At 38.8% G+C, this 11,234-nt stretch overlaps 1 non-coding gene across 1 annotated transcript; it reads left to right on the forward strand.

The window, feature by feature from the left end:
- The first annotated feature begins 7,261 nt into the window (after positions 1 to 7,261).
- LOC116110037 lies at positions 7,262 to 7,368 on the forward strand. The gene has a single exon (XR_004124828.1). It is a non-coding gene; the product is annotated as a small nucleolar RNA R71 (small nucleolar RNA).
- Positions 7,369 to 11,234: the final 3,866 nt, after the last annotated feature.

Below are 11,234 nucleotides of genomic sequence, written 5' to 3' on the forward strand. Positions count from 1 at the left end.
GACAGTTTCGCCGCGGCAACAGAAGCTTCTTCGCCGCGGTGACGTGCCGACCAAAATGTTTATTAAGTTTTAGATATTTTCTTCCCTAGGGGCTATTTGACCATCCTACCCCTAATTAGCAGGAAAAGTGGGGAGTAAATTGTAAGGAAATTTCATAGAGAATATGTTAGTATGGGGGTGTGATTGTAAGGAATCAAAGGATATGGATGGAATTTTCAAGAAAGAGTAAGGGCACTATAGGAATCCTTATGTATAAGTTGAGCTAAAAATGGGTTAAGTGTAGAGAACCTTTCATTTCATCCAGTTCCACCGCCTCTTCCATTCTCTAGTTTCTCTCAAATTTCTTTCAATCTTCCAAGGATTTCAAAGGANTTCAGGCTTTATTCTTCATCTTCCTTTTCTCCTTCAGCGTCATCATCTTCTTCCATGGAATCATCTTCTTCCTCTTCTTGCCAGTCTTGCCATTGGAAGTTTGAAACATCAATGCCCAGATTAATGCAACAGTTGTATTGCATCTCGTACAGTATTCGGGTCTGCCTTGCCATCCAATCTTGACGTTGTTATATCCGGTTCACCTTGTCTAAAATTTGCTACAGCAGCTCCCTTATCAAGGATGTTGAACTGATGTTATGGTAGCTGTTATGGTTCTTTGTCATTTCAATCCGGAGCTGGGTCCTTCTTTGGGAGAATGCTCGAGTAGCTTGAAATAATAGTTGGAATCAAGGGCTGGGGCAGGATGGATAAGTGGTTCATCATCTGCCTTCTTGACTCTTGCTCGGTGCATAACTTAGTGATGAGATGTGGGAAGGCGAAGCTCCCTTGCCCTGGTTTGGCTGCATGTCGTATACTCTCCATGATTATATTCCCCACATCCATTTTCTTTCCAGTGGCAATGGAATAAAGTAACATTGCTTGCTTAAAAACCATTATACTATAATGTGTCTCTGGGACCATTCGCGCACAAACAAAATACTGCCACAATCTAGCCATAGGAATCAAATTCTTTCCTTTAATGCTTCTTGTCCCCTTCTTTGAAATATCCAAGAGGTACCCGACTTTTCTATGACCTTAAGAATCTCCTCCTCCTTGATCTTCTTCTTCTTAGATTCCTGGTACTCATCACGGTCAATTGGATAAAGTTTGTAGAAATCATTGATAATCTTTGCATCGATTGGCACATTGATACCTCTCACATAAACATGCCTGGGATCACACTCATGGAAGTTGGCATAAAATTCTCTCACTATTGGCTCTATGGCTAAGTGTTCCGGTTCACTCATGAAGATATCCCAATTTCTCCTTCGATTCAAATCTTCTCTATGGATTGTGGTCAATCCTCTCTCGGCAATAAACCCTTTGTCTTTTGTTTTAATTGCGCCTTCATAACGCTTCCTAGCCTTCTTATTTACAAACCTATTGTCGGCCTATTTTCCTTTACCCTTAGGAGCCGTTTTGAGCGGCATTTTGGTTTTCAATAGTGATCACTCAAATCTACCCCCAAACTAAAAATTCAACTTGACAATTCAACGCTAAAGTACCCTTTCTACAAACCACAATCACTGCTGAATTCACACCAAGGTTTCAAAAATTACACCTACACCCCTAAATCACCACTCTTCCAAACTTAATCAAACCACTTCAAAATCGAAAACCCAACTTCCTCAACAACAAACAAATCAAACTCAACACTTCTCAAGTCAAAATCAATCCATAAATTGCATCAACATCCACAACTCAACAGATTCAATCAAATTCTCACACTCAAAGCATTAACAAGCGCAATTGATCAAATTTAAGGCCAGAGAACTTGAAATCTTACCACTCCTACGACGAATGCACCACCAATCTTACCGATTTCTCCCCAGATTGCAAGATCCCCAATTTTTGGAAAACTTAGGGTTTCCAAACTTTTCTTCAAAATTTTGCAAAAATCCCTGATAAAGTGAGGTGATTTAGTGTTTATGAGGGTTAAGGAGTGGAGTAGAGGGAAGAACATTCACTGGAACTCTTTGGATTGAAGGTGAAAGTGTTTGGCTCTTTGAAGGTTCTTGGAGGTTTTTTGCGAAAATGAAAAGTCATCGCGACTTTTTATAGAAAATAGACTTCGCCGCAGCGAAGAATAAACTTCGTCGCGGCGAAGTTCTTAATCCAATTATGCAACCCAGTCGATGCCACGGCGAAGAAAATTTCCAGTGAAAACAATGCCGCAACGAAAATTGGAATTCCTTTAATCCAATTTTTTGGCAGTGTGTACAACGCTGCGGCGAAGAATAAACTTCGCCACGGCGAAATCTGGAGAATTTCAACTTTTTACACTTCTTGATCATTCACCTGAAATACAAAAAAACAAAAGAATTTAAACTATTTCCTAAGTCATAAAACATACAAACAAATTCACAACAACAAACAAAAAAATGAGAACACTTGGGTTGCCTCCCAAGAAGCGCTTTTTTATGGTCGAAAGCTCGACTTTCTCAAGTTCTCATTCCGGGATGTTGAGTTTGACGGGTAGTGACTTGCAACTCATTGCCCTATCAATGTATGGCTTCAACCGTTGTCCATTGACCTTAAATATCCCATTTTCTTCATGTGAAATCTCCGCAGCCCCGTATGGGTAGACTTTGGTAACTATGAAGGGTTCGGACCATCTAGACTTAAGTTTTCCAGGAAAAAGCCTAAGTCTAGAATTGTATAACAAAACTTTCTGACCTACTTCAAAGTTTTTCTTCGTGATATGCTTATCATGCCACATCTTGGTCTTTTCTTTGTAAATCCAGGCATTCTTATATGCTTCATGACGAAACTCGTCAAGTTCATTCAATTTCAGCATCCTTTCCTCCCTAACAGCTTGTAAATTCATGTTTAGCTGTTTAACTCCCTAATATGCCTTGTGCTCAAGTTCCACCGGCAAGTGACATGCCTTCCCATATACTAACCTGAACGGAGACATACCAATTGGAGTCTTGAATGCAGTGTGGTATGCCCATAATGCATCATCTAACTTCCGTGATCAATCCTTTCTGGACGCGTTAACTATCTTCGCTAAAATTCTTTTCAGCTCTCTGTTCGACAGTTCCACTTGCTTGCTGGTCTAAGGATGGTATGGTGTGGCAACTCTATGTTTCACTCCATATTTTCCCAAGAGAGCATCAAATTGCCTATTGCAAAAATGAGATCCCCCATCACTGATAATTGCCCGTGGTACTCCAAATCTTGAGAAGATATTCTTCTTCAAAAAGTTAACCACCACCCTGGCATCATTGGATAGTAATGCAACTATTCCACCCATTTCGACACATAGTCCACAGCCACCAAGATGTACATACTTCCATAAGAATTTGGGAAAAAACCCATGAAGTAAATTCCCCACACATCAAACAATTCAACAACTAGGATGTTATTCAACGACATCTCATCTCTCTTTGAAATATTTCCACTCCGTTGACATTGATCACATTCCTGAACTACCCGGAAAGCATCCTTGAATAGGGTTGGTCAATAAAATCCAGATTGAAGAACCTTGGCCGCTGTCCTAGTTCCTCCAAAATGACCACCCATTTTTTTCTCATGGCAATGTCGTAAAATACTCTCTATCCCCTCTCTTGGGACACACATACGTATCATCTGATCTGCACAGTGTTTATACAGAAATGGTTCTTCCTAGAAATAAAACTTTAAGTCAAAGAAAAACTTCTCTTCTGTTGGAAGGTCATGCCATTTGGGAGCGCTCTCGATGATAGATAATTTGCAATATCTGCATACCAAGGTGCTTCTTCAATTTTCATCAATTTCTCATCTGGGAAGGTCTCCTTGATTTGAGTTTCCTCTTTACTTCCCTGGTTTGGTCATTCAATTCTTGATAGATAATCTGCCACTACATTTTCTAACCCCTTTTTGTCTCGGATCTCCAATTCAAAGTCTTGCAGTAGTAGGATCCATCTTATTAGCCTTGGTTTTGCTTCTTGCTTTGCCAACAGATGCTTGAGTGCTGAATGATCTGTGTAGACTATCACCTTAGCACCTAGCAAATAAGAACAAAATTTGTTAAATGCAAAAATAACGACTAACAGCTCTTTTTCAGTGGTGGTGTAATTCAACTGTGCATCAGTTAGTGTCTTGCTAGCACACTGAATTACATGCAAAACTTTGTTCTTCCTTTGTCCTAAAACTACTCCTACTACAAAATCACTAGCATCACACATCAATTCAAAAGGTAATCCCCAATCGGGAAATGCAATAATAGATACTAATAAATTCTTAAGAGTTTGAAAAGCATGCATGCATTCATCATTAAAATCAAAAGAAACATCCTTAATCAGTAAATTGTAGAGGGGTTTAGAGATTTTAGAGAAGTCCTTGATAAACCATCTATAGAACCCCGCATGTCCCAAGAAACTCCGGACTGCCTTAATGTTTTTAGGTGGTGGCAGCTTCTCAATCACTTCTGTTTTGGCTCGATCCACTTCGATGCCGTCCTTTGAGATTCGATGATAGAGTATAATTTCGTCTTGAACCATGAAGTGACATTTCTCCTAGTTGAGCACCAAATTTGTATCTTGACATCACTGCAAAACAAATGAGAGATTAGACAAACAATTATTAAAAGAAGAACCGAAAACAGAGAAGTCATCCATGAAGACTTCTATGAACCGCTCCACCATGTCACCAAAAATTGACATCATGCATCACTGAAATGTGGCTAGTGCATTGCACAACTCAAAAGGCATCCTTCTGTACGCAAAGGTGTCATAAGGACAAGTGAATGTCATATTCTCTTGATCTTCAAGAGCAATGGCAATCTGATTATAACCTGAAAAACCATCCAAGAAACAATAATAAGCAAGCCCTGCCAATCTTTCCAACATTTGATCGATGAAAGGAAGTGCAAAATGATCCTTCCTTGTCGCTTCATTTAGTTTCCTATAATCAATGCACACCCTCCAACCCGTGATTGTCCTAGTTGGTATCAATTCATTGCTGTCATTCTTTATTACCATGATACCCCCTTTCTTTGGAACCACTTGCACCGGGCTCACCCATGGACTAACTGAAATAGGGTAGATTATGTCTGCATCTAAAAGTTTCACCACTTCCTTCATAGAAAGATTCAATCTCCGTTGTGGCTGCACCCTAGGCTTGACATCATCTTCCATAAGTATCTTGTGCATACAAAAAGATGGAGAGATGCCTCTAATGTCCAATATGGTCCATCCAATTGCTGATTTATGCTCCCTTAACACCCGAATCAACCGATTTTCCTCCAATTTACTCAGCCTTGCATTGATGATCACTGGAAAGGTTTCTGACTCACCAAGATACACATATTTGTAGTGAGAAGGTAAAGGCTTCAGTTCAAGTTTTGGAGGTTCTTCCATTCTTTCCTTCTCCTTCTCTTTTTCAATGTCAAACTCTTCAAATTCTGGAGCTTGGCTTGCATTTATTGGCTGAAGTGCTTCCAAAAGTCTAGTACACTCATTCTTTGCCGGCTCATCTACCTTTATTATTTTTTATTAGGCAATGCAAGATTCTAAAGGTAGTTGAGGGGTGTTCTCTTCAATAGCATCTGCTACTAGTCTATCCACCAAGTCTACACTAAAGCAAGAATTTGACTCTAATGGAAATTTCATGGCCTCAAAAACATTGAATGTCACCTTTTCATCTTGGACCCTTAAAAGGAATTTTCCTTCTTGCATATCAATTAGGGCTCTTCTAGTGGCAAGAAATGGTCGCCCCACAATGAGAGGCATTTTCTTGTCCTCTTCCATATCCAACACGACGAAATCTGCCGGAAAGATGACTTTGTCCACCTTAACCAATACATCTTCAACTATGCCCCTCGGATGCTTGATGGATCTATCTGCAAGCTGTAAAGATATGGTCGTTGGTTTCACTTCACCAATCCCTAGTCTCCTGAAAATAGAAAAAGACATTAGATTTATGCTTGTACCTAGATCACACAAAACTCTATCAAATGTAATATCTCCTATAACACAAGGGATATTGAAACTCCCTGGATCCTTGAGTTTCGGTGGTAGCTTCTTCTATAGAATGGCACTGCACTCCTCAGTAAGCATCATTGTTTCCTCCTTTTCTAACTTTCTTTTGTTTGACAGAATATCCTTGAGGAACTTTGCCTAGCTCACCACCTACTGCAAGGTATCTACAAAAGGAATGTTAATATGTAGTTTTTTAAATATCTCAATGAATTTTGTAAACTACTTATCCTGATTTTTCTTTCTGAGTCTTTAAGGAAAAGGCACAGAAGGGGTGTGATGTGCCAACTCTGGTGGTATCTTGGGAAATGGCAATTTTTCTTTCTTTTGCCTTTGCCTCTCTTCCCTCTTTGGTTCATCTTCCCTGGGACTTGTTGGTTTCTCTTCAACAATGATCTCTTCGTCGACTTCCTCATCAGAATCTTCCTTGTCTTTAGTGGGCTCTCTTCTTTCCCTATTTATTCCACCTCTTCCAAGACTATTCCACACCGTAGAGTTATTGCATTCACTTGTTCACGTGGATTTGTCACTATGTTGCTTGGTAGGGAACCTTGTGGTCGATCATTCAGTTTTTCTGCTAACTGTCCCACCTATACCTCCAAGTTTTGAATGGATGTCCCTTGGTTTCTGAAATTTGCCCTCGTCTCACTCATGAAACTTGTGGTCTCTTGCATGAATTTCCTGAACATGTCCTCCAATTTTGACAATCTTTGATCACCTGGTTGATTATTCACCCCCACTTGATTGTTTGGCATTGTTCTTTGATTCCACTAGTTATTCTACTGATTTTGATTGCCCCAAGACAAGTTTGGATGATTTCTCTAACCAGGATTATACGTGTTGGAGAAAGGATTGTTCTGTTGTCTTTGATTCCCTGCCAAATAGTTGACTTGTTCCGACGATGATGAGGCTGAAGCAAAGGTGTTCCCTACTTGACATTCATTGCTCGTATGGTTACCTGCACAAAAATCACATGTCAATTGAGGTGTTTGAATAGAATTCACTTGCATACCTCCTAATTGCTTCTGAAGTGCTGTAAGTTGGGCTGAGATGGCCGTGTAACCATCAACTTCATGAATACCTATGGACTTCTTCGACTGCATTCTCTCATTGGGTCTCTGATAGTTGTTACTTGCTAGGACTTCAAGCAACTCATAACTTCTTCAGGTGTCTTGTTTTGCAATGCTCCTCTAGATGCTGCATCCACCATCGTTTGCACATTAACCGTCAACCCATTATAGAACGTTTGGACTTGCATCCAAACTGGCAAACCATGGTGTGGACACTTTCTTAGCAGTTCCTTATATCTTTCCCAAGCTTCATAAAGTGATCCAGTCTCTTCCTGTAGAAACGACGTGATATCATTTCTCATCTTTGCAGATTTCGCTAGAGAGAAGTATTTAATAAGGAACTTCTATGCCAATTCATTCTAGGTTGTGATTGTTCCTGGTGGTAGTGCCATTAACCATCCCTTTGCTTTATCCCTTAATGAAAAAGGAAAGAATCTTAGTCTGATAGCGTCATCTGCCACTCCGTTTAATTTGAAGGTATCGCAGATCTCCAAGAAGTTTGCAATGTGTGAATTTGGATCTTCCTTCAGATCTCCCTTAAATTGTACCGACTATTGGATCATCTGGATGATTGCCGGCTTTATTTTAAAGTTGTTGGCTTGCATTGGTGGCCTAGTTATACTTGGACCACTGCCATCAACCGTGGGTATTGAAAATTCCCTCAATGTTCTGTTTTCTTCCATCTCAATGACTATGGCCTCTCGTTCTCTTCTTTCTTTGTTAAGTCTTCTTACGATTCTTTCAATCTCTGGATCAATAGGAACCATTGGATGACGTCTAGCTTTTTGTATAAACTACACAGAAAGAAAGAAAGCGTGAGATCACAAGCTAATAGAAACGAACAACAAAATTAAACTAGACAACAATTAAAACTAAAATTAAACTCCAATCTAGCTAACACAAGAAAAGTTCAATGTTAACACAAAAATTGATCCCCGTTAACAGCGCCAAAAACTTGAAGCGTTGAAATTACAACATACAATGTGTAGCAAGTGCACTAGTCGCAAAAAGTAATAAAGTAATAAGTAGAGTATTGTTCCCACGAGGATTGTTTGTTAAATACTGATTTTCCTAGTTGTTTATCAAGTTGGAGAACCTGAAAGATGTTTGGATTTGCAAGAGAAATTTAAGCTAAAGTGAAAACAAAATTTACTATGTACTTAAAAACTAATTAAAGACAGCGAGGTTAATTCAAGAGAAATATCAATTAAAACAAACGGTTAGGGTTTTGACTTCACTAGGATTTTATGAATTAATCTACGAATTATGCACTTCTACACTCACATGCACGGATTATAAATCAGATTCCTTAATGTGTAAAACATACCTTCTCAAGCTATGTTTTCCTACTATTCCCTTTTAAGCTTCTGCACCCAACAAATTGAAGGTTAATGATTCCAAGTTCGTTAAGCTAAAAGGAATCATAAATTGATTTCATTGATTCTCAAACCTATCTCTAGCATTCAATACAACAATGACAATTACCCTAAGAAGCTAATACATGACTCACTTCTTAGTCTCATCATGTTCAACAAATAATTTCAACAAAAACAAGAGTAATCACACAATCCATGCAATAGAATGTAAAAACAACATTAATTTATTGATTAAACATAAAAATCCCAATTACATCAAAACCCTAACCCAAAACGAGTTAGTTCCTACTAAAATTAACACAAATAGAAATAAAAACAGTAAACAATGCATTCAACATGTTGGAATTAAGAAAAGAGAACAAAATCTTCCCTATTTGATGAATCCAAAGAGTTCAATCTCCAATCTTCCCTCCTTTCTCCCAAAAAATGTCGAACCCCTAATAAAAAGACAAAGTCTTCTTTATATAGTCGGTCCAAAACAAACCTAAAACCTTCGCCTAAATTAAAACGCACAGTTTTGAAAAACTAAATCTTGCAAACTTCGTCGCGGCGAAGAGTATTCTTCGCTGCGACAACAAGTTGGTTTAAAATTGCTAATCTGTCCCGAGAGTTTATCGGCAAACTTTTCTGCACAATTCTGAAATTATGGAATTGCCTTCTGCTTGCTTCCTTGCTTGAATCTTCAATCTTTGGTGCTCTCCAATAGGAACAAGCTTCATAGTGCTTCAAATCTGCTTCATAACTCCCCCAAATCCTGAGATTCGCTTGCTTCTGGGTCCAGAAACTCAATTCCGCTCATTATTTGCTCTAACTACACGTTTTAGCCTGAAACATAAAATGTATGCAATTAAGTTGTAATTCAGGCACAAACGAATTAAGAAGTATCAAAAATTTAGCCAAAAAGCCTCGGTAAAGCAGTATAATCCTAGGATTATCAAGCCCAAGCAAGTTCAAAGCTTGAATGGAAGGATAGTGACTCTCAGTTGTTTCATATCAAGAGCTACAAATTGTTGTTTGCCATTCTTCAATGTGCTTAGAGCTAATAAGAAATTTGAATGGACTCCAAAATGTGAGCGAACTTTCCAAAGTATAAAAGAACACCTCGAAAAGCCACATCTTCTGTCCAAGCCACTTCCTAGAGAAATCATGTTTTTCTACATGTCCGTCTCTCAACATGCGATCAGTGAAAACCTTATACAGGAAGAAAACAAAGTTCAATGGCCTATGTATTACATCAGCAAATGGCTATTGGAAGCCAAAACAAGGTATCCAAAAATGGAGCGGTTAGCCTTTTCTTTTTTAATCGCCTCCAAGAAGTTGTGACCTTATTTTCATGCCCACACCATCCATGTCTTAACTAATTATCCGCTCAGGCAAGTCCTTCAAAAACCAAAAGCCTTAGGTAAATTGCTTAAGTGGACAATGGAATTAAGTAAATTCAATCTGCACTTTAAGCCTAAAGTAGCTATTAAAAGGCAAGCTATCACTAATTTCATATCAAAGTTCTCCTGTCAACTAGATCGAGAACCCGATCAGCCAGCTAGTGACACGATCCAAGAGACTGTCCAAAATTTACTAACATGGAGTCTTTTTGTTGATAGATCTTCCAACAAAAAAAGAGTCGGAGTTGGTCTCTTGCTCATAAGTCCTGAGGGTGCGCGCATATATGGAGCCCTTAAATTTGGATTTAAAGCCGCCAACAATGAGGCTGAGTATGAAGCACTATTTACTGGTCTATGATTAGCAAAAAAGATGGGGTCAGAAGTAATCAACATCAATAGAGACTCCCAACTTGTCGTCAATCAAATAATATGAGAGTATCAAGCCAAAGAAGAGAATATGATCAGTTACTTGAAGAAAGCTAAGATCGCACTCGAGTCCTCAAACACGACATGATCAAGCAAATCCCCAAAGACAGTATTGCGGATGCTTTGGCTAAGATAGCTTCATCGTTGAATTTTGATGTTTTGGACAACATTCTGGTCAAGTATATTGAAGCTCCCAACATCAACTCACCCAACCAAATAGTGGCTACTACAGAGTCAATAACCTGGATGACTCATATTATTCAGTATCTCAAAGAAGAGGTTCTTCCTAATAGTAAAACTAAGGCAAGACACTTACAAATGTGAGCTGCTTGTTACATTCTGATAGGAGACCAACTGTACAAACGAGGATTTAGCACCCCTCTGCTCCGATGTGTGACAGATGAAGAAGCAAACTACATCATGAGAGAGATACATGAAGGGATCTATGGTAATCACACTGCTACACAATCTCTCACCAATAAAATTATCCGACAAGGATAATATTTGCCCTTACTTCATGAAGATACCTACAATTTTGTGAAGAAGTGTGACAAATGCTAGAGATTCGTGAACATATCATGAGCCCCTTCCTACTAATTAACAACGATGACCAACCCTTGGTCATTTGTTATGTGGAGAATTGATCTCATCGATCCCATGCCAAACGGTAAAGGTGGCATCAAATATGCAATGGTCTTAGTGGATTATTTCAAAAAATGGGTCGAAGCAGAAACCTTGGCCCCCATCATTACAAAGAAGCTCAAAGACTTCGTCTTCAAGAATATAGTGTAATGCTACAGGATTCTTCATACCCCTATCTCAGATAACGAAAAATAGTTCGACAATAAGGAATTCAAACAATTTTGCGAAGATCTGGGGATCTAGAAAAAATTCACCTCAATAGCAAAATCGCAAGCTAATGGAAAAGTTGAAGCTATTAACAAAACCATTAAACACACTTTGAAGGCCAAACTTGGTGCAACTAAA

This window comes from Pistacia vera, unplaced genomic scaffold (genome assembly GCF_008641045.1).
Source record: "Pistacia vera cultivar Batoury unplaced genomic scaffold, PisVer_v2 Contig592, whole genome shotgun sequence".
Lineage (NCBI taxonomy): Eukaryota > Viridiplantae > Streptophyta > Magnoliopsida > Sapindales > Anacardiaceae > Pistacia > Pistacia vera.